The sequence below is a fragment of the Candoia aspera genome, chromosome 12, assembly GCF_035149785.1.
Source record: "Candoia aspera isolate rCanAsp1 chromosome 12, rCanAsp1.hap2, whole genome shotgun sequence".
Classification (NCBI taxonomy): Eukaryota; Metazoa; Chordata; class Lepidosauria; order Squamata; family Boidae; genus Candoia; species Candoia aspera.
In genome coordinates this window covers 3315703-3339625 of record NC_086164.1, presented here as the reverse complement: position 1 = coordinate 3339625, position 23923 = coordinate 3315703, and positions in this window count along the sequence as shown.

Here is a 23923-nt window from a genome sequence, read left to right as displayed (position 1 = left end):
AAATAAGGTAGTTTTGTCCTGCCAGCAGCTTTTTAGCATTTCTATAACACATGACAATAAACCTTAATTAAAACTTGGCAGAGGAGGGGAAAAAAGCACAAATGCATCATACCTTTTTTGGAAGAATATTTGAATTAAGTAAAAATGATTGACATTTTTAATCAGCTCTATAACCAGAAACCACTGCAGATGATAATTGAATGCTTTTGTGCTATTATATTGCCACGTTGTGTACCAAAGTGGCCAAAATAAATCAATTCTCTGAGAGAAATTGATATTTCAATATAAATACAATCTTGATGAGAGTCCCTTTGACCAAACTCATTTTTCATCAAAACCTATTAAATAATTTGATTAATTTCCACTGTCCATTAATATTAATGCAAGTGGGAAACCATAAAAACAGCAATTAAACTGAATCCTATTAATATGATTAAAATCTATTGAAATGCCACATACCGTGGAATATACTTGGATAAAATATATGTACAGGAGAACGTATACTTTTAATGATGTAAATCCATGATCAGCTTTGGGATTAAATGTGTCAGCAGTTGCTAAATCACTGATCCAGAACTCATACATTTAAAGTGAATTAGGGGGAACCCTTATCTGCTAGTACTAAGGCTAAAACCAACTTACTTGCATAATAATACAACTCTCCAACAAGTATTTATAAAGCATCAAAAAAAATGGATACAAGATAATCATCGCCTCCCTCCCAACAGGAATGGGCAATTTCTTTGCAATTATCCTATGGCAAACCAAACTGTCATGCTTAATCTGCAGGTGGGGCCACAGCCGAATGTGAGTGGAATCATCCATTCTCTTTCCTTCTTCTACACACATTCTTCCCTCTGGTGATGTCCTCATTGTTTCTTTTTGCCTCCATGCAGCAGGATTGGATAGATTGTTCTTACAGGATGTCTAACCTGATCACTTCCAGCATGGTTCTGAAATAAGGGTAGGGCTGCAGATCCAGAATATCCATTGAGATGTTCTTCAAATACTTCCAGTCAATACAGTATCACAAAACTGATAGAATTTCAGGGAATATTTTCCCAGGTGTTATGTGTAGACTGAAATACTTGTATACTGACCCCTACCTGGGATTTCACTTAGGGTATTCTTCATGTAAGGTGCCTACTCAACAAGCTAAAAAGATTAACCTGCTATAGAAGAATAACAAAAATATTTGTGGATCCTTGAAGATGGGCACATTTCTTCTGGCATTATCCCCCTATCCATGAAGGATCTACCTCCCAATGACACAAGGGCGGGACCTCACTCTGCAACACACTCAGATGCCACTTTGTTCTCCATAGTGAGGCTCAAGGGCTCTTGATGCTTGTGGGAATCAGAGATGGAAAGAACACCCACCATTGGATCTTCTCACTTTGAGAATGGGCCTCCCTCTTCATCTAAAGAGAGAGAAAAAATCATTGGAGTTGCAGAAAGATTTACAGTGGCTAAAATGGGGTTTGGTAGCAGGTTCTCCGTCTCATCAAGTGGTAGCATCTGGCTGATTTTGATTTGGCTTTGAAATTAAACAGGGCTGGAACTGGTTAAAACTTGGGTGGCTGGGAAACCTCCAGGAAATTCCAGCAATTCCCGAAGTTGGAAAGACATATCAAAAGAAGGCAATGGCAACCCACATCCATACTGTTGCCAAGAGAACTGCAAAGTTGTTAATCCATCAAATCACCAGGAATCAAGTTTAACTCAAAGGAACCATTTATTTGTTTGTTTGTTTGTTTGTTTCTTATTCAAATTTTGCTACTGCCCATCTCCCCCAAAAGAGGGACTCTGGGTGGTTTACAGCAAAATTAAGACTATAATTATAAACAACCAAGATCTTATAAAAACAATTTACAAATATAAAATACAATATAAATAAGTATAAAATCCAAGAGGATCCATCCCCTTTTCACATGTATACATTGGCAAGATATGAAAACCCAGTAACAGTCTCTGCATGTTGTGTGAAACAAGCCATCATCTTACCCCATAACATGGCTCACTTGTTTGGGTATAACACGCTGTGGGAACAAGGCAATCGTCTTTTGTTAAACTGTGGTTAGCATTTTAGTGAAGCAAAGTTTCTGTGATGTTTTATGGCTCCATATTTTGGAGAATATTGGCTTAAGGACTGTAACAGCCACTATGTAGGACAGAAAGGCAGAAGACCAGCAGAGCGCATCCACGAACACCAACTAGCAGTCAGGAGACACGATGAAAACTCCTTAATCTCACAACACATGGAAAGACTCAACCACAGTTTCAGCTGGGAAACTGTGGGCATCCTAGACCAAGCTAAATCCAAGAATGCTAGGGAATTCCTGGAAGATGGTATTCAGACAAATTAGCCATCAATAGACACATAGAGATAAACAACATTTATACATTATTCAAAAGAAACAATAAAAAGCTAAGAAAGAAACAAGAAGACCAGAACACATCCTCTTCAGCAGCCAACACCCAGATAAGTAAGGATTAACACCAAACAAACAACCAAACAGAAAGCAATACCCTAATCAATGCACAACCAAGGAGGAACCCCACCCCCACCAACACTGGCAGGGCAAGCTACTGTATATAAACAGGGAGCAAACCCCACACTCAGCATCACTGATGTTGTTACCTAGTTGGGTCATGAGACGTCTGCAAGCAACAACCAAGATCAGAGAGCACCAGGGACTCCACAATATTGACTTATTCATCCAAAGCGGGAAACCTTTCTCTGAAATGAACTGAATGGTGACGAGTTGTATGTATGTATGTATGCATGTATTTATTTATTTATTTGTCATATTTCTCCACCACCCATCTCGTATACAATGACTCTGGGCGGTTTACAAAGGATAAAAATAATATGTCACTAAAACAACACAGTATAAATACAACATAAATGCATGCAGATATAAATGTAAATGTAAAAATGCAAAATATAAAAAAATAAATTCAGGATGGCAAATCAAGATCTTATCATTGGCCCCCATCATGGTGCCAACCACCCCCATGAATAGCTATCCCCCTCCTACCCCAAGCAAGGTGGCATAACCAGGTTTTAACCCCCTTCCGAAAGGCCGGGAGAGTGGGGACCTATCTGGACTGTAGGGTTAACTTATTCCAAAGAGCAGGTGCCATGGCAGAGAAGGCCGTCCTCCTGCGCCCTGCCAATCAGCAATCCCTGATAGACAGAGTCCATAACATATATGCTTTAGAAGCAAAGAATCGTCACAAGGTTAAAATCCCTTTTGTGTTTTTTCCCTCCCTTTCCCCTTCCTCTTCCCTTTCTCCCTTCCCTTCCCTTTATACAAAACTTAGCCTTAGGACATTTCTTACATCTTTTTTTTTTTTTTTAAATGGGGCATGGGACAGAAGAATGATCCATTCACTTCTAGTTTTTTTCAGCAAGATCTTTTACACCTGTTTTATAATCACACCAATTCTTGAGAGCCTTATCATCTGTCAAATGCAATCAAGGTGGTTGTCTTTGTTATCCTTTCCGTGCAGGTTTTTCTATATAATAAATCCTCTGATTGTCTTTTTTATCTGCCAAATTCATGAGGAACCTACAAATGCTTCCTTGCCTTTCCTCTGTTATCAAGGAACTCAATAATGTGACAATATAAGTTTACCTGCTTTACATGTGTCAAAAATTTGTAAACAGAACAGATTACTATCTTGAATCACAGCCTCTCTCTGCCAGGCACTTCCTTATCAGAATTTTTAATTGAGTACAAAGGCAAAAGGAATTTCTCTGTCATTGCTAAATTATTCTGAACACTAAAATAATTGTCACAAGCCTGTTAAAAGGTTTGTAATCTGCATATGGTCAACACAGGGAGGCCTGTTCTTCATGCAGTGCTGACTGTGACTGTCAGAAAACATCAATTTATCAGAAGGGAAATTGGTTATTATCTATGTCTGTCTATCCATCTGTCTGTCTGTCTATCCATCCATCCATCCCATCCCAGTCCTGATGGATTCTGGACAGTGAACATCAAATTGAAAAGCAATTAAAAAAAACCAATCAATACAATAATATACTAGACAATCAAAGAAATATCTGACTCCTATGATGGACATAAAGGATCAATGCAGTAGGATATATATTTACCTGCTTGCAAAATGCAAGCAAGTTAGGAACCTCCCCCCCTCCTCCTCTTGACTTAATAAGCAACATACAACAACTAATGGCAATGGAGAGCCTGGGTATCTATAAACAGGGGGGTGGATGCTGTTCTAATATATTCAATATGCTTCATTAGAACCAGTGATTTAATTTGTTCTAAGTGGAGGAAGGTGTGATCCGAAATCTTTTATGGCTCGAAGCAGGAACAGGATGCTTGAAGCTTTGTTGCCTTTCTGCTCAGCTTCCAACAGGCCATAGAAGTAGCACAGACCTCTAGACACATGGTAATCCTAACCCAGAAGTTCTGTGGACAAGCACAAGGTGGGTTACTTTGCCCTGCTGTCTGGAGACCAACGTAGGGGGAAAGGCTACCTCCTCATTGTGGGAAGCCATCTCTGAGCATGTGAACCCAATGGTGCCACCTCCCGCTGCTCAGGTTTCCCTCTCCTTTCCTGCTCAGGAACCATTGCGATTTAAGTTAGATGACATCCCTATCTCTAGAAAGCCTTAATTTGGCCTACCACGATCTTAGCTTTTCTTAGGACTTTGTAGAAATGTTGCAACAGGCAGTAGCTGTGGTAGTGGAAGCCTGATTGAATAACGCAGGTCATATTTAGTAGATACAAGTCCAATTTCATCTGTGTCCATTCATAACCCATGTGCCATCAACAATGGACGGCATTAATCGATCCATCTATCTAGCCATCTAGCCATTCATAAACTCAACTAATCTTATTTCCACACTTATCTGCTTTTGCATTTCAAACTAAGACATAAAAAATAGTCCTATTTTTTAATGCATTTGTTTCCATGGCATTCCCTTCTTATTTTTCAGGCCTAAACTACTGTATGCCTATTGCATACCAGCTAACATAAAATATAGACTTCTGTACACATTTTAACTTGAATATGCATTTTTAAAATTAATGCTATGATAACTTGTTTTGAGTTGAGAAATAGAGCCCTAAAGTTCAGCAAGCTAAAGATTATTAATGTCCTAGTTTATGTATTAGATATTATGTATTGCTTCTCAGCCTTTTGGTTAAGATCAAGTATGTGTGTGTATTAGCCCAAGAAATGAAATAGAAACAATTTGCTTAAACTGAGGAACAAATAAAATACTTAAACATCTCTAAATTGGATATTTTATAGCTGTAAATTTAGGGTTGCAGTCTTGATCTCTCTTTCTCTCTTTGATAATGTCATTTATTACTGTTCTGGTTCCTCTTTATGAAAAAGGGTGAAAGAAAGTACCACTTACATAGTAAAGACTCAAAGATTTTAGTTTCTAGAGGTATGAAGAAATACTAGGAGAAGGGAATAAGAATGTCTTTTACATTGTGATTAAGACAAATTTGAATATACCCAGCCTGCCATACAATCTTATTAAAATCCAATGGAGATTGGGGCCACCCTAGAAACCCACGTAGATATAGTAGAGGCTTGGACATTTTTCCCTAGTCTGTTATTAAGCTGTGCACTTAACTGAAAATGAAGAGGTATTGGGAAAGAGAGAATCAAAGCTGGCAAAACAATGAGCCAAATGGCTGCATACTGGTAGAGAATTAGGAGTTTAAATGAGATTCATTAGCTGCAGATGTTGTTGCAGCACTGGGCTCTGGACTGCCACTGTAGCTTAAAACTCTACTGTGAAAACTGTTATGGGTATTTTGAAGATGAATGGGAGATAGAAACCCTCCCTCCCTCCCTCCCTTATCAAAGTTAATGCAGAATATTTGAATAATGTACAGCCAGAGAATGAGTGGTGTGTAGTAGTTAAGATGCTGGACCTGTCCACACATCCCTTTTGGTGATTTGGGGCCAGTTATTCTTTCACTGCCCAGAGTAGGTTGCAGGGCTGTTGTGAAGATAAAAATGAAAAGGAGATCCTTCAACTCAGATGTTCTACTTTGATCTTTCAGAGGGGGAGGGGGGAGGGGGAGAATAAGGGGGGATAGGAACAGACTAAATAAATAAATAAAAATTCAATCTGGCCTTAAGACTGAAGAGTGATTGGAAATAGATCGGGAACATGAACCAATCACTTTGAAGACCTGAAAATATTAGCATTTCCATTGGATTCGCTTTTTTAAATATTTCCTCTCTTGCCTTACCCCAAAGTGACTTATTGTCACATTATGATTCACGCACCATGTCTAACTGGACAGTTCTGCATTCAGTTGCATGCATAGAATATCCAAATGATGTCTTTCTGTACCAGCTTCTCTACAGTGATGGCTGTATTCCAGATACAAGGTTTCCACTTTGGATGATCTAACAAGCCAAAGAAGAGGAAAATTTCAAACTATTCCCTACTGAGCAGCTTCAAAGTTTGAATATGTTTGTATGGGTGTTCCTAAATATGTGAAAGAAGAGGATTTAGGATTGCTGATGTATGGTATTTTATTGTTTAAATACATTTTATATATGTTGTTTTTTATGACTTTCATCTTAGCTTCTTTCCTCCAGCATCTATCATCATTTGCTGCTACATACATTATATTCTTAAGTGATAGCATCATCTTGTCTCACTATTTCCACAGTCCTCAAATGTTCATTGGTGGGAAAAGCTGGAATGTTCTTCCCATTGTTCCATCAGAATCTGTGTTGGCAGCCATCGCCGTGTCCTTCCTTTATTAGGCTGGTTGCAATTATCAGCATTTATCAGGACAAATAATTAATGCCTTTTTTTGCTTTAATCTATTATTGATTCCTGTCCACCTTTTAAATAATGTATGTGACTCTTGTGGCTGTTTTGTTTTGTTTGTCTATTTTCAGATGCTTCCTTCTCTTCTCAGTAGGATTGGTACCACAGATGGGACAGAGATGTTTTAGGAAGTCCATTAGACCCACCATGTATCTTTATTTTGGATACGTTTGGTTGTACAATCAAGAGTATTGGTTATTTTAGGGCTGTGCTTTGTGGTCCATAGGGATCCCAAAGGCTGCACATTTCCAGCTTTGGTTGTCATATCTAGACAAAGCAACTGTGACCTATGATGATGACTAACTCAATAATGATATTATGTCGTACAGCTTCCCTTCTGCGTAGTCTGAAAGCCACGGTTTGTCCAAAGGGAAGGCAGCAATAAAGTGCCCCCACCCCCCACATCCTCATTAGAGATCTTTAACTCCAGAGAATAACAAATAGTTGGACTTCTTTCCTACTGGAATGCATCTAACCATGGTTGGGCTGTCACTGTCCCAGCAGGACCCATACTAGAACTCTTTTTAATCCCTACTCAAAGGTATTCCCCTCACTTTAGCACTGACATCAGGACATCGATTCATCCTAACCATGGACTGGAGATGTCACAAGTCAAGACCTGGCCACAAGCCATTAGTTTCTTGAGTAAATGGTAAGGAAAGGGTGAAGGAAAAGATGATCTGGAATTCACATGTAAGTATGGTGACAATTTGAAGCCAAGGAAATGGTTTAAAAAAGAATAATCAGAATGTGATGCATTTTCATAGCAATCATGAGCTATTTTTTGCCACTGATAGTGGTTCATTAGCTTCTGTCAAATATTTCCAGAGAGAATCCACAGTCTAATATGAAAATACCTGCACTGTTATTCTGCTAAGAAATGAGGTTGTACCTGTTTTCCTGGGAGTCGTCTTTATTTTAATTTAAATATGTGTTTGTTTATGTGTGTTCCTATGAATAGGTCCCTTCGGTATGCCTGCATTCATCTGCAAGGTACGGGCAAGGATCTTCATCTGCATCTGGGAGAAGCCCAAAGCAGTTGGGAGTTGGCTGATGCTTCTTGGGGAGGCATGTTTAGGTCTCATTTCCCAAAGGATAGCAATGCCCTCCTTAAAGCCCAAGTCACTTCAGAAACTAGGTTTGTGTAAATTCGCGTTGACTTTCCGTGATGCGGCAGCTTGCAGTGGGAAGGTGACCCAGTGGGGCTCACTGAAGCAAAGAGGTGAAGCATTTTGATAGGTCATTTCACTTCTTCTCACAGTTGTCTCCAACACTTTCCATAGCCTGAAGTGGTTTCTCCTACGGAAAGGGCTGGCTGGAGGAGACTTGGCAGCAGGACAAACTGAAGCAATGCAACCACTTCTCCTTTGCTCTGCACTGCTCCATGATGCAGCTTTGAAATACCAGTAGTCCTCACTTAACAACCACAATTGAGACTGGAATTTCGGTTGCTAAGAGAAGCGGCCATTAAACAAATCCAACCTGAATTTACAACCTTTTATGCGGCAGTCATTAAGCGAATCACTGGGGCTATTAAGCGAACCATGTGGACATTAAGCGAATCACATGATTCCACTTTGATTCTGCTTGCCAGAAGCCAGCCAGGAAGGTCGAAAAATGGTGATCACGTGACCCTGGGATGCTGCAATGGTCATAAATGCAAATCGGTTGCCAAGCGCCCAAATCGTGATCACGTGACCGCAGGGACACTGTGACAGTCGTAAGTGTGAGCACCAGTTGTAAGTCGATTTTTTCAGCACCGTCGTAAGTCTGAACTGTCACTAAAAGAATGGTCATTAAGTGAGGACTACCTGTATGTGCTTGAAGAACTGCATATCTTGTGCTAAGTTCTTGACACATTTGATCATTCCATGTGGCAGATAAATTTAACAAGAAGATAAATTTGAAATTTAGCAGCCCCAAACTATTTAGATACATGTAAATAGTCATATTAATGGACATTTCCTTGTACCCCTATTCTACTGAAAGAAGTTTTCGGCTATAGAGCTCTGTACTGTCTGTACCAACCAATGTCTCTTGGTAGATTTAGTTTAATTTAATTTTAATGTAATTTTACAGTTTAGAGGCTACCTGCCTCCACAAGACTCTGGGCAGCTTACAATTTTAAAAGCAAGAAAAACAATAAAGAGGCAAAAGTCACAGAGTCCGAACAAAATAATTCATGATGGATTATGGATTCATATGGATCAAGCTAATGATCTATTAGTGATCTTCAGTCAATAACACTATTCTTAACAGAGATGAATTCCATGCTTAAATCTACTAACCTATCCATTTGCTCCAGTAAAATAGCATAATCAAACAAATATGGTTTTATATGATTACAGCAGGGGAATGAAGAAGAAAGATGGAAATAAGATATAAGAATCTCAGTTGCCAATATATAGTAATACTTTTTTTTTTAAATGACTCTAGAGAGGACAATTTAATCTGGAGCTCAATTGAAAAATTAGCGATGCTTCTTCTGGGTTGCCTTTTTAATATGACAGAGAGAGGGATAAGTGTCACATTTTAATGTAAATTACTGAGATTAGATCCTTATCAATTTAATCATTTGAAGTCTTGTCATTTCCATCACAGTATCTAAGAAACGATTTAAAGTCTGGTGGGAGAGGAACACATTCCAAGGTATAGGGATGACATTTTTGAATATTCATTCATTGATTCCAGCTAAAGATTTTTTTTTTAATCACTCATTTTCATCAGAAAGATATCAAGAGTCACTCTTTGAGTGATGAAACTTGAAATATAAATAAATAAATAAAAAGCTGACAAATATTGCAAAACAGCCATAATGGGCATTAGATCACTAGTTGGCCAAGAAGATCTAGACATTTCACCTGGAAAACATTATGGCCTGTACCCCAACCTCTTCCATTCACAATATTAGCTCTGTTATTCAATAACAGCCTTTTACCTGCAGGGATTTGTAACCTGGAATCCAGTATCTCCATCAGACCTTCAACACTCTTCTTTGGAATGCATTCCAATCACAATAGCCAAAAATCACCAACATGGTTTCCCGACATTTTGAAGTAGTGTCAACTTCACAATAGACTGAAGTTGCCTGGGCCTGCATAACACACAAGAGCCTGCCTTAAAAAATAAGGGACTGTCGCTTGCTGAAAGGTTTTCAGATGGAGATAGATGACCAGCTGGTGGGGGATGCGTTGGGCTTTGACTGGGGGATTCACAAGGTCCCTTCCATCTCTTCCATTCTATGGGATGATAATACCCCATGCTTAGCTAGATTTGCATGACACCCTAAGCCATAGGTTTTGGGCCCTATACAAGAGCTGGCATTTCCTATCCACTTCTCTTTGCCATACTTCTTTTAATGCTTGGTAGTTCATGTTCCTTGGTACCAAGCACGTTGGCCACTATAAGAATGCGTGAATGTTTGCTTGGAAAGGAAGTGCACAAGTTGTGTTGCACATAGCAATAGCCATAATAACTAGCCTGAAGGATCTCAGTAAAGGGTCTCTCTTCTTGTGAGTGCCCCCAGCCCTGGTTATTACAAAGATACCATCATTATATGTGGGAGAAATCCAGTCCTACTGCAAACACTTGCTGCAGTAGAGTGAAAATGAATACAAATTGACCCTCAGATTTTGGAAAGAGAGCAGCACCACTTTCAGAAACTGGCCTGGCACTCAACAAGAGAAATAATGATGGATTTTCTGTGGTTCTGTAGTTTTCAGATTAAGTGAGCAAGCAATAAAATGCTGTTGTCAATTTTAGCAGTGCAAAGCCAGGCAACAGTTTCATCTTGATAGTTCCCTGAGCAAGTTGGTTCAAAATGACATCACTCCCTTTCCCCCCACAAATTTGTTTCTTACATTTCTTCTAAGCAAATGTATAATCATGAGCCAAATACAGTATTCTTTTCACGTGCTTAAGATGGAATTAATGGTCACTGAAATGAGGGCTTTGCACATCTGTTCTTCTCTCAACTATTCAGAGAGTTTTGTTCAGACTACCCAAGGCTATAGTTCTTCAGAAACATTCATATAACTTCCTAGATGCAGAATTTCTCTTCCAGGAGTCAGATATGCATGTCTGGGTCCCCTACAGAGTCATAGAAGAGACTAGGGAGCCTTTATACACAAGAAACACAGATTGGAAAGTTTAAGTGAAAATAATGCCACAGCACGTGCTCAGTTCCATGAGATTTGTAGTTTCATTTGCATCTAATTTCAAAAGAAAAACAAGACTGCAGATCAATGATTTCTATCAAGAAGTAAAGATCCTGAGGAGGCTCCTAATTTATCATCACCAGTTTCAGTTAAGCAAAGGTCTTCCAAATTCAACCATGATTTCTCCCTGACATTGGTTCTCCACCATTGGAAACCTAAATGGGATGGAGAAATTGGTAGAAAACATGGCTGATGGGGAGCCCAACCACAATGTGAACCGGGCCTTGGAGAATGTTGAGTTTGGTTTGTGAGGAAAATAAGTTTTCAGATGAATGGTCCTGTTTAAACCATATTGAAACATAAAGGAATGTGGCAACAACCTTGGAAGCTATCTCACACCAGCTTCTGCAGCTTTTGCTAACTTTTATCAGTACATTCCAATAGCAATCCATGAATCCCTGTAGTCAAGAAATTTGCTCCCTCCCTTCTTCCCACAAAGACAATGGCTTTCTTCAGAGTAGACAAGTAGGACAGAAAGTAACTCGAGATCTATTGCTTATGAATATGAATATATGCCTGCATCTTCATATGACTTACATTGTATGCTTACATCATTTCCTTTTCTGTAATGTATAAATATCAGTGCATTTATTTTGTCTGCACGGGAGGCACCTACCATCTTGGTGACGACCCCTCTGGGGTGCACTGTATCAATAAAGACTGTGGTCAGCCTTGATTATTTGTGCTTTGAGCCCTGTGTGGATTCCACAATAGGTACGGATGTCTAAGCTGGGAAAAGTTCAGGTTATAAATTCTCCACCATCATGAACTCAATGCCTAAAGATGAGCAATTTAAAATATGCAGATATTTTCCAAATTTCACACTCATTTCCTAAATTCAGAAATGATTTTGGAGGCTTTCCAATTTTTACTTGTGAATTTGTAATCTGACATTGCTAAATGTTGCGTTTATATGGCTTTCTCTCCATCCCCAGGAATTAAATATATTAGAGAAGGCATCAGGCTAGAAACCGGGAGTTCTAGTTTAGAGAGAAGTTCTACCTTAGACACAAAGCCAGCTGGGTGACCTTGGGACAGTCACTCTCTCTCAGCCTTAGGAATAAGACAATGGCAAATCACTCCCAAATACAAATACTGCACAAATGTATACATACGTATACACATACACCTTTTGGGAAAAAAACAGTAGCATTGCTTAGGTGTCTGTTTTCCTTCTTCCCAAATTATTTCATCTCTACAGCATTTCAGTGCTCTAGATCAATTTCTGCACTAGAACAAAAGTTCGTATCAAAGATCATACAAAAGTGCAAAATTAAAGCTAGCAGATTAATAGTGAATCTCTGCGGAACACATGGCTATGCCCACATATCTTTTTCTTTTTTTTAATGAGAAGAATGGGTTATTTTGTTCGTAATGCAAATTAATCTAAAGCTGGTATTAACTTAAATGAAGCATAACAAATTCCACCCTTCTCAACAGACAGCTCTATACTTAACTGATATTTCACAGTTTGGACACTGCAAGGACTTCTAATTGGGAAATTATCCAATCTGCTCTGGCCCAATATTATTTAATCAGGCCCTTAGCAACCAGGATTTGATTATTTGATATTCTTACTAGTATCTTTGTTATCATTTGGATTATTACTGTTATCATTAATACTGCCATCATCAGCACCACAAACTACTGGTTCTTTCTCAGCAGTGGCAAATCCATGAAATAATTTTTGTGACATGTGAAGAGGCTTTGCCTCTTCCCCGAAAACCCCAGGTCCTTCCCAACACCTCAGCTAATCTTTCCCTTTTTCTGGGCAGGTGAGCATCATTCCAAATAAAACAATGAGTTGCAACCAACCTTGAGGGACATTTCCTAAGCCTGCTGTAGGACCTTGAAGAATGTTTTGAAATTAAAGGTGATGCTGGAGCCTAGCACCAATTTAATTTTCTTTCCTCCCCCCATCAAATAAATTTAAAGAATCTATTAAACAGTTAAATCAGGTTGGAAAGGGAGCATAGTAAATGCCCAAGAAGGTATCTATAGGATACCTTGATATCTATGAGTACTACATTAGCTAAATCTGCTCTGTATTATTTTGTATTTCTATTACTCCTCTGCCCTGTGGGTGTTTTTTTCCCCTTCTAAACTCAACAGTGTCACTGGAGTGTTTCATCATTGGAAGAATTCCATAGTCATGTTTCTATTCTTTTGGGGGTGGAGCTTAATGATGGGGTATGTTAATTGCTAACTTGCCATGCAATGACATCAGCCTTTCATTCTTAGCCAGCATGACAAAAGAGAGTTGAAGTTTAACATATGTGCAAAGAATGAAGCTGATGAAGATCAGATCTCTCTCTCTCACACACACAGCCATTAGCAAAACATAATTGCATGTTGCATTAGAAGTTTCTTTGATGATGGGAGGTTATTGGGCTCCCCAATAAACAACTTGATTATTTTATCAATGCAGAGACAGGCTAGCCATGTTTTCCAAACATCACACTGTGTTTAAGCAGATCATTGGGCAATTATTGTAGAAGACTGAGAAAATAATAAAACCAGCAGATCCTTGCTTTTTGGAATACCAAAAAGCAGGAGAAAATCCCTACATTTCTTGAAAGTGAGGGAGAGAGCCTTTATTCCCAGTTGTGTACTTTTTCTGTTATAATTCTTTCTCCCAGTAGCTCCAGAAGATGTACTGATGAGAGGCTCTGTATATAAAAACACCAGGTGTTCAATAAGTAAATTATGAAAACAATAATAAATGTATGTGTGTGTGGGGGAGACCAATAAAATAAAAAAGATGTAGATCTGCAATTACCACAGGGGATCATTAATGTGTATTCCAGGATCTTATCTCTCCAAACACAATATATAAAGAATCTCAACTCTTTTCTGGAGCTGCAATGCAGAACACACATAAGTTGTCCAATATTTGCAATCACGTTTCCTGTGGAGTCATGAGATTCCGTGGTAGGATGAAATTGCTCCTCAAAAATGGAACCTGGGCTTAATCAGCCCATTGGTAGGCTTTTAAGCAGAGAAGAATCTGGTCTATGTTGAAGAACAAACTGCAAAACCTATAGAAATGAATCAGAAACAAGAAAAAGGTAGAAATAGTACAGCTCTTGCAAATCATCTGTCCAAACAGGATCATCCACGTGGATTCCAAAAAGACTTTGTTTTTTTTTTAATAGCACCTTCAACCAGGCTAGTAGTACCAAACAATATTTGGAAAGACTGATATTTTACAGAGAAGTGTCTGATGGAGGTTTTCAAATGTCTGGAAAAAGTCAAGGGACCATATCTGTAAACAAGATTACATCTGCCATCAACCACTCTATGGTTTGACTTCTTTCTCCTCATCTGATTCTCTGTCTATGAAACAAGAAAGAAAGGGATTTCCCAGGCACTTAAAAGATAAAGCGATCACAGTGCCTCGGTTAAAATGCTTTAAGTTAAGAGGGATTTTTATCACACTCTGTTATGTCTTGCCATTTCCACAGTGAGGGTTTATCAGCTTTCAGCTGAAATCTCCCATCTTGTAATACCTAAATAGGCAGGACTAGAGAGAATGCTTCCACCTTGGCATTAAGGATGCACATCATTAACAGCCAGTTAGTAAATCCAGCTTTTCACTGCAGGCAAGCCTTAGAAGTGTCTTTCCATTCAGAATTTCTGGTCCAGGTTTTGCATATCGAATTACCCAATGTAGTTTCAGTGGTAATCCATGTCAGCTGATGGCAGCCTGGTACTCTGGTGAGGCCAGTATTCCACCACCACTGCCACCCCCAATTAAGGCCAGAATGGAGGTGTACTGATGTTCAGACTAGAATCACAAGGACAACACTGGGATGATGGGGGTTGCAGTCAAAAATAACCTTGAAGGTCCAAGATGGGAGAAAGCTGGATGAGAAGGGCTATCGTATGAAAGAATTTGTAGCCATCAAATTCATCTTGCATCCCTATTTTCAAAAGAGTTGCCTTATTTTGAAACCTATGCATTTACTGAATTCTTATACTTGGTTTTCTCCATGAATTGGATGAAAATGAAGCTTCCTTCAGTTGTTTCTTAAGATGTTGGTCCATGTAGCACAGAGGTACTTTCAGGTCAGCAGGCCTATTTTGAATGGCTACCATGAGGACCATATCCAGCCTGCAAATACAGGTAATCCTTGCTTACTGACTGCTTGTTCAGCAACCGTTCAAAGTTATGACTGAAAAAGGAGATTTATGACTGATCCTTGAACTTGCAGCCATCATAGCTTCCCCATGGTCATGTGATCACAATTCGGGTGCTTGGCAACTGGTGCACATTTACAACAGTCACAGTGTCCCATGGTCAGGTGATCGCCATTTGCCAAAGTCAGTGGGGAAGCCAGCAGGAAGTTGCAAGTCACACTCGCATGACATCGCACTTAATGACCCGTTGTGCTTTGCTTAACGACCGCAGCAGAACTGACATCCTAAGTTGGTGCAGTCACATGACATTTTCACTTTACAACCATGTCGCTTAGCAATGGAGTTGCTGGTCCCAATTGCAGTCGGTAAGTGAGGACTGCCTGTACTTATTTTCCAGACAGTATACCTGTGAGATTGATTGCTGTCACCCTCTCTAGGATGATCCCTGATATTGGAGCCTACTTCAAGACCAATCAGGTTACAGGTTATATATTCTCTGGAAATGATACATAGGACTTACAAAGGCACTATAAATTATAACATGACCTTTACAGAAGGAATATAGAATATGATACTAACATGGGGTGACCTTACTATGGACTGACCCAGTGTCTCTAAACAGTTTTAAGGAGGCTTGAAGCCCACCCTGAAACTAACACATAACATAAACAATGTCCTTTATTGTATCCATACATTGACTCCTTTCATTCGATTACTTCCCTTCCAGTTTCACTGTTGCCTGCTCTACCTAAAATGCACTTCAGAACCTCATGTGTAGGGATAGAATATTATTTGCCCATCACAACATTCACTCTGCAGAAAATGGTTGGGGAAAATACAATTTACCAAATAGGATCATTGCAATTCTCTCTTCTCCTTTCTTTGTAGGGAGGGGATACCTCCAAAAGGTTCTGGAAGTTCACAAAGCTCAGTGTATCAACCCCAGGGAAACAAAACGCTGAGTCAGCTTGGCTGGGATTCTAATAAAGGCCTTGATCAAATCATTTAAATCGTCACCTCCCCCTGCTCAATGGTAATATAATAAAATAGCAATTGGGTGGTGCATTGCTACACCAGCATTCACTGCTAAGAGACCTTCAAGCTATGCAATCTATTTATAGGGATTCCTGGGCTGACAAATGGCAGGCAGCCACCCATGAAGATGAATTATGGAAACTGTATACATCGACAACATCTTACCGGTATTTCCTGTTGGATGAGGAAGATAGGGGGACGCAAGAATTTCTTACCTCTACTGAGAGACAGAAGGATGGGTCAATTTCAGCGGATGCTCTAAGTCCATATATGTGCTAACAAAACGGGAGATAAATTAACTTTCATTAATGAATTTAAACAAGTCAATGAAAGCCAAATTAGGTCTGTTTACATAGTGGTGGATCACTCCCTTTGTAGAATACAGCCCCAGATGGTGTAAAACACCATGCGCTGTAGAAAACAGCATTTTCCCCTGTCCATGCTCATATCACCTGATGAAAGGGGATTTGACTGAGAAAGGAGACGAAATGTATGAGTCATCAGGCTTCTTGAAGGACAATGCAATGAAAGGCTAGACTGGTCCATCCCGTCTTTGTTCATTCCTCTCTTCCACAGACGTCAGTCTCTCTTGCTTCTAGGGAATTCCAAGGAAAGACATTAGGAAGGAACATTTTCCACACAGCTTTGTCAGAATCAGAAATGTGGATAACAAAGAATTTAAAGATCTCTAACAGAATATTGACAGTAACCCCCAATGCCATCTCCTACAAGGACAATGGGGAAAAAAATCAGCCAGCGAAATTAGACAGTCTGAAACACCGTGACGACAACAACATAGAAAAACAGAGGCCTCCTTCATAGAAGGACATTTCTGATAGAGTGTAAACCTTGTGTGTGTGTGTCTTCAAGTCAGTGTTGACTCCTGGTGACTGCCTGGACAAGTTGCTGCAGTTTTCTTGGCAAGGATTTTTGGAAGTGGCTTGCCCTTGCCTCCTTCCTGGGGCTGAGAGAGCGTGACTGGCCCAAGGTCACCCAGCTGGCTTCGTGCCTAAGGCAGGACTAGAACTCACGGTCTCCCGGTTTCTAGCCTGGTGCCTTAACCACTACACCAACCAGGCTCCCAAATCAGTTTTTAGCATGATGCTAAAGAATCTCTATTCTTCAGGACCGAATCTCATTGTTAAGTGGCTAAATTCAGTGTTCTCCAAGTTACATTAAAAAAAAAATGCTGGCTATAAAAACAAAACAAAATCCCAAAGTCCATATTTCTCATATTATTTGAACTTTAAAAGTTGTATACTATTTTGTAGAACTTGAGTTGGTCTGATGGGGCTTTCACGCATCTATTTATTTGGGACTCATCAACTGATAGTTTTGATGCACAGAAAAATATTAGTTTCCTAATAGTTCATTGCAACCCAGAACCCCCAAAGATGTTGAAAACATCTTCACTCTGCTTATTGCAGTTGTAGTTACACAGAAAAAAATGGAATGACTATTCCCCGTTGTCTCGGAGGTGGTTAACTTCATGAATGGAAGAACAAGCAAAGTGATCTAACTTGACCTAACTCGGATCACCAACTTCTTTCAGAAACAATTTCCTTTCCTTCCCTTTTCTTGTACCTGTCACAAGGATCAAACAGATTTCTGACATCTTAACTGACCTTTGAAATACCACCATGTACTTTCTCTCGGCACTGACTTGTCTTGCCTACAGTTCTTTGTTCCTTACCTTTTATCCCGCTGTGGTTCTGATACTCCTCTGAAAATAACATTTCCTGAAAAACATAAAAAGGAGGTATCCTAATTTCTCTTCGTTAAGTTTAAAACCAGGGTTTTTTTTTTCATTATTTAAAATCTGAAGTTTCGTTACAGTGTTGTCTGTTCTGATTACCAATTACCATGACTAGGAGTGTGAAGATCATCCAGGCTTTGATTCAAAGCCTTCATTCAGTTCAGCACATCAAGTTGGCTCAAACTGTGGATTGGATTGGGGCAGTCCATTTGAATTGCTGAAGCAAATAATTTCAATTAAAAGCACCAATTCAATTAATCAGAAAGTGTGTGTGTGTGTGTGTGTGTGTGTGTGCATGCACGCACGCACGCATGCAAATAGGTATCAAATCCCTAAATTGACTCAAAAGCACCTAATTAGATTCAACTCCTTGAATTGATTTAGTGGGTTCACTCTGAAAATTTGGAACATTTGGCACATCTATTTTTTCCCCCTAAAATTATTTTCTCAAACTGCTGATTGGCATTGTAGAAGAATGTCTATTACGCATATGCACATATCCCCAATTTGGAACACACAGCAGTTAGTGGGTTCCCCCCACTTTCTTCCCCATTTCAGCCTCCTCCTTATTATATTCTTTCACCACCAATTACCATGGACGTTCAGGAATTTTGTCAGCAGCTGCCTTTCTATATCTCATTCTGGAAGGAGATCAGACATAATGTGATACCTTTTGAATCTGTGTTCCGTTGTGCTTCTAGTCTGTTCTGGGCAAAGCTTGATGTGGAATATTACAGTTTAACTCCTATTTGCATCAACCAATCGTTTAACTGCAATGCAAATCATATTACAGTGTTGATTCCACTCTCAGCATTGAATAGAACACATTTTTATTCCTCTTTTGCCTATGTACCCATCCATCTGTGGTGAGCATCTCAACATTGCCTGGATACTATTTATTTATTTATTTATTTATTTGATTTATAAGGCTGTGGCATTTTGAATTAGTGATCCCAAAGTAATAGAAACGCATGGATTAGCACCATCTGAGCATCTGAGCAAGTGAGAGTTAAACAAGACATGTACGTCCTTCCCAAAAGAGCGTAGGATTTCCCTTTGCTGGAGGTGACCCCCTATTATGGATGGCTTCATAGACTGCTGCACTGATCAGGGAATCAAAAGCACCAATTTTAATTTATTCATGTTAGATAATAACATTCCAAAAACTAAAAAAAAAAAATATCCTGGCTCAAGATGTGAGCTGGAACTGATTTACCCATTACTTACTCTGATGCAGATTTAGGTCCAAAATGAAACATGCCCACCCCACATCACTTTGATTGAAAAAGCAGGGAGGGGGAGTGTGTGCCCCATCTATCTGAAATTTTTGAAAAGCCATATGTTAAAGTCTCCAAGAGAGTTGGCAGTCTGGAATTTGGATGGGGCAGAACCCTAGATACTGCAGAAAGTTTTCATACCCTCTTCTTTCCCAGCACAAATGTAAAATGTCAAATTGGATTCTAAACCAGCCAGTGAAGGTTAGTGAACAATATATGCCCAGCTTTGTCTGGGTCAAGAAAACAAAGGAATGAACATCTAGGCAATTTTCTGAAGGCCAGCAGTTTCTTGTTATAAGAATAATGTATGAAAAAAATATGGGGGGATGTCAACAGGCAGGTGACAGCACCAGATCATATCACTGTTTATACTGAAGCTGGGAATTAATTTTGTAGGCTTTCTAGCCTGATATATGTAGAAATAAATCTAACAGAAGGCATCAGGACTCCATTCTAAGTAAATAAGATTTGGTTTGTAGACCTCCAAGCAAATTCCAGCATTCAGCTCCATCACTGATATAATCTCAGACAACGGGGTGTCACATTTTTCTGATAACCATGATCGTTGTTGTTGCAATTATTATTGCAATTCTTTCTATTTTCCCTCACTTTTTGTCCACCATCACAATACTTCCTTCTTACCAAGGACATCCTGGAAAACATCCAAGGGTTCTGCAGAATAAAACTTAGCATTCTGCTCCTGCAACAGTACCTGTTTTCAATTTACATGCATTTCAGTAAATGTAAATCTAAGAGGGCTAGCCAGGATCTTGTTGTTCTTTTATTCTTTTTCAAGGTAGCAGATCTTGCAACCTGGTGTGAATTGAAGCTGATTCAGCTGATTAAAAAAAAATTATTTGGAGGAAGGTGGGGGTAATCTTATGCATCTGAAGAGGCCCTGGGGAAATCTGAACTCTCAGAATGATAAATTATAAGTATCCCTCTGGCTTGTTCAGTTTCTGCCATAAGCAACTCTCTCTCTCCCCTCTCCTACATTCTGAAGAACTACGCATAATGATCCCTTTGAGCTGCATTTGCCTCTTCTGTTCTTGCAGACTTCTTTGGCTATGTAAGAATGTTAGCAAAGGTGTTGCTGGGTTGGACTAAAAGGCTACCAGGTCCAACATATTTAACACAATGGTCAGCCAGAAGCTACAGGAAATCTAAAACCATTTGATTGGTCTGCCCCCGGTGACTGACAGACCCAGTAGGGTTTCAGAGGGAGCTGGGGGTTATACCCAAGGACTGCTGCATGGTCCAGCAGAGGCCCTGGCTGCCACCTGAAATAGGGAGGTGGCTGGGGCCTTGGACAGGATTGTGCCTGTGCGGCCTCTCTTGCCCACCCAAACCCAGCGCTCCCCTTGGTTTATGGAGGAGTTGAGGGTTTTGAAGAGGGTTAAGAGACACCTAGAGTGCCGCTGGAGGAAGACAAAGGCCGAATCTGACCGAACACAAGCTAGAGCTGCAATTAAGGCCTACCTTGTGGCGGTAAGAGCGGCGAAGCACCAGTACTTCTCCACTCTTATTGCATCTGCAGAATGCCGCCCAGCGGCCCTGTTTAAGATTACCCAATCCCTTTTGGGGAAAGGGGAGTCAGAAATCCATCTACAGGGCTGTACAGAGGAATTTTTGGGTCACCCGCAGGATAAAATCGCTCAGATCCAGACTGAGTTGGACTCCAAGCATGAGACAGAGTCAGAGGAGATACCCAGCGAACGTACTTACCAAGTTATCTGGGACCAGTTCAATCCTGTTGAACCCGAGGAAGTGGACAGGATCCTTCAGATTGTAAATGCTACCACGTGCCAATTAGATCCATGCCCCTCCTGGCTGGTGAAAGCAGTGCAGGAGGTGACATGTGGCTGGGTCCAGGCGATGGTAAACACATCCTTGAGAGAGGGGGTGTTCCCAGCAGCCTTTAAGGAAGTGCTGGTGCACCCCCTCCTCAAGAAACCATCGCTGGACCCTACTATACTGGACAACTTTCACCCAGTCTCCCACCTCCCCTTTTTGGGGAAGGTGGTTGAGAAAGTGGTGGCTTTGCAGCTCCAGAGGGTCCTGGAGGAAAGGGATTATCTGGACCCCTTTCAGTCAGGTTTCAGGCCCGGTTATGGGACAGAAACTGCATTGGTCGCACTTATGGATGACCTCTGGCAGGAGCGGGATGGTGGCAGTGCATCCATCCTTGCTCTCCTCGATCTCTCAGCGGCTTTCGATACCATCAACCATGGTATCCTTTTGGGGCATCTCAGGGAGTTGGGGGTGGACAGTGTGGTTCTGAGCTGGTTCACCTCCTTCCTCCAGGGTCGGTCCCAGTTGGTGTTGATAGGGGAGGAGAGATCCAACCCTTGACCCCTACTTTGTAGGGTGCCTCAGGGCTTGGTACTCTCTCCGCTCCTTTTTAACAACTGTATGAAACCACTGGGCGAGATCATCCATCACTATGGGGTGAGGTATCATCAATATGCTGATGATACTCAATTATACATCTCCATCCTGGGTGAAGTAAGTGATGCTGTGACCATCCTTTCCGAGTGCCTGGGGGCTGTGGGGCCTGGACTGGGGACAAAAGGTTGAGGCTGAACCCGGGGAAGATGGAGTGGCTGTGGATTAATGGCTCCTCAATTTCTGGGAAATTGTCATCTTTAGTTCTCGATGGGGTCACACTGCTCCAGACAGACCCGGTCCATAACTTGGGGGTCTTCCTGGACTCATGACTCCTGCTCAAAGAGCAGGTGGCAGTCGTGGCTAAGAGGGCCTTTATGCAACTTCGTGTTGTGTGCCAGTTATGCCCCTTCCTGGAGCGAGAGGCCCTTCGAACAGTCACTCATGCCCTGGTCATCTCCCATATAGATTACTGTAATGCTCTCTACATGGGGCTACCCTTGAAGAGTATTTGGAAACTACAGCTGGTGCAAAATGCAGCCACACGGGTGATTTTAGGTGCTTCAAGATCAGCACATGCTATTCCTTTGCTCCATGAGCTGCACTGGGTGCCAGTTTGCTTCCAGGTCCAATTCAAGGTGTTGGTTATTACCTTTAAATCCCTACATGGCATGGGGCCAGGTTACCCGAGGGACAGTCTCACCCCCGTTACATCAACCCAGCCTACCCGGTCATGCAGAGAGGGCATGCTACGGATCCCATCTGCAAGAGAATTCCATCTGGCAGGGTCCAGGAGGTGGGCCTTCTCTGCAGCAGCTCCCGCCCTTTGGAACACCCTTCCCTTGGAAGTGAGGCTGTCCCCTTTCCTCCTGGACTTCAGAAAACAATTTAAAAACTGGCTTTGTCACTATGCCTGGGGCAGGAGGGAGAATGGTCACTTCTGGGGACGGCTAGTTCCTTAGAGTGGCCTTGTTTGGCTTGCGGGTTATAGAGAACTTTTAACCATTGGGTTCCCACCATATTTATATTTTATTATGTATTATATTTATTTTATAGTTTTATATGGCTTTTTATCTATGTTTTATTGTAAACAGCCCAGAGTCCCTTCTCCAGGGAGATGGGCGGTGATAAATTTGATAAATAAACAAACAAACAAATAAAGTCTAAAACCAGGACAGAAGAAAAATATCTCTGACTTTTCCTCTCTAATGACGGATATTTAGAAGGATGGTTCCTGGAACCATATATGAAGCATACTGTACATTTTAGCCAGCTAAAGATATATATACCAAACCATATTCAGATATCTCTGAAATATCTTCATTATCACAGTTGTCTTCTGAACCATCTTCTCTGTATCTTTGAAAAAACGAGAATGCACATCTCAATTCCCACTCCTAGAAAAGCAGAAGTGGGGAATTTCTGTGAATATCTGTCTTCCCAGCTATGTGGGTAACGACACAAGTTCCACAGAGCTTGGCAAGGTTATAACTGATGCAGTTCCCCAAACTTTCTTGAGTTTCTTGAGCTTCCTCCTCCTCTTCCTCTTCCTCCTCCTCCTTCTCCTCCTCTTTCTCCTTCTCCTTCTCCTTCTCCTCCTCCTCCTCCTCCTTCTTCCTAATTCCCATAGTGCCTGTCTCCTTATTTCTGGGACACCCTCCTTCCATTACTTTGAAATCTTTCTGGCTGGCCACACTTCTGATTATGAAAAAGATCCATGACCGGACCCAATTCTTCCATTGTGGGGAATAAGATGTGGGAATCCAGGGAGGCCATTGCAAAGACAAGTATTCTTAACTAAAGGCAAATATTCACATATCCCTGGCCACTTTAAAACTAAATAAATCCATGAGCACCACACATTTCCTCAGGAGCGTCTTGTGAAAATCCTCCTGTCCTTTGAAATCAATTTGGAAAAAGAGAGGGAGAATTGTTCTGCATGGCACTGATTATAACTAATATTAAAGTGGAACTGCTTAGGAATTCATTAATGCTTTTCAGCTTTATTTGGAAGAAGCACTTGAGAACATCCTGGAGTATTCACCCAAGCACCTCTTCTGAATCAAATCCAAGGTGTGACTCAGCCCTATTACTCATCATGAAGTATCTGCTCATCCCTAAAAGATCAGCTTTGCCCAACGGTAACCCCAGAATATCAAATTCCACATTTTTATACCTGTCTGAGTCCCACAGCCTGTCAGTCATCATATGTTCCAAATTTATGTTTAAACAGGAGTTTATGTTTAAGCTGCTTGGGTGTCAATCTGG